The sequence below is a fragment of the Neomonachus schauinslandi genome, chromosome X (assembly GCF_002201575.2).
Source record: "Neomonachus schauinslandi chromosome X, ASM220157v2, whole genome shotgun sequence".
Taxonomy (NCBI): Eukaryota; Metazoa; Chordata; class Mammalia; order Carnivora; family Phocidae; genus Neomonachus; species Neomonachus schauinslandi.
Window position 1 is genome coordinate 126,448,010 of NC_058419.1, and position 1,467 is coordinate 126,449,476.

The following is a 1,467-nucleotide window of genomic DNA, read 5'->3' on the forward strand; positions in this document are numbered from 1 at the left end:
GACCCACACACGGACACGTGGACGGAGACACGGACAGCCCTCAGGACACACAGACACACAGACACGTGGACGGAGACATGGACAGCCCTCAGGACCCAGACAGACACGTGGACAGAGACACAGCAGTGCACACCGTGGCCCGGGCTGGTTTCCAGTCAGCGTGGGGTGGGCACTTTGGGTGGGGTGGACAGCGGACTGGGACCCCCGCCTGCCAGGCCCTGGGAGCAGCCGAGCAGGGCGGGGGATGCGGAACGGGCACGGGGCACAGCCTTCCTGCACTCCCACTGCTCAGGGCCCTCGGGCTGGAACACTGACTCCGCCCAGGTGTCCGCATGGTGGAGGGTGGGTGTGCACATGACGCGGGGCTGCCTTGCCAGGAGCCTCTGCGCCGCTGAGGGCCATGCCAGACCCATCCTAGAGGTGCGACTTGGGGGCCGCCAGGCAGGAGCCAACAGAGATGCTGAGGCCCCCAGGGCACCCCAAAACCTAGTGTCCTAAGCCAAGCAGGCCAGAGCGTGGGGACCACACCCTGCCAGCCTCGGGCCCCTAGCACACCACGTGAGCCTGGAGCGCACGCACCTGGGATGGCTCAGGGGCCTGCCCCACCCCCAGTCTCGCAACCAGGTGATCGTCCACACAGCAGACACCTGGTGAGCTGTCGGACCGGAGCCCAAATCTCCAGCCCCACCCCCCCGCCATGAACATGCGGACGGACCTGCTCCCACCCCCACTGGGCACAGAGGCCACAGCGTCACCCAGGAGACCCCATCAGATGGGACGTCCCGCCTCTGCACCACCCCGGGATGAGGGGGCCATGGCAGGAAAGGCAGGCCCAGGCCAGCGCCCCCACGTGGCCACCGCCCGGGGGCCCAGCCTGCACCGACCTCGTGGACAGAGATGCCTTCCACGTCCACGTCTTCATTGGAAGAGTTCTCAGAGTCTTCCGATGACAGGAAGTCAACATCAAAGACGTCCCTGCCAGAAACAAAGGGTGGCCGGTTGCCAGGGACACGGAGACAGGGCCCCAGGCCACGGCAGGAGGCCCCAGAAGCACGAGCCCTGCAGGGAACAGGTGTGAACAGCCCTGGGAAAACAGGACACGGACAGACGTGGACGAGGCACGGCACCCAGGTCGTGGGCAACCAGTGGCACCGAAACACTGTCCCATCCCGTTCTGCAGGGTGGGCAATCCTGCATGGTGTAGGCAGTGGGGTCAGTCGGGAAGAGCCCCTGGGTACACTCTGGAGAGCGTTCTTACAGGACAGCGGTCTCTGCACACGGGCAGACGTAGTCCCATCCCTGCCTCAGACCCACGCGGGACCCCAACCCATCAGACCAACCCCGTCCCTGCCTCAGTCCCACACCGGGACCCCAACCCATCAGACCAGCCCCGTCCCTGCCTCAGACCCACGCGGGACCCCAACCCATCAGACCAGCCCCATCCCTGCCTCAGACCCACACTGGGAC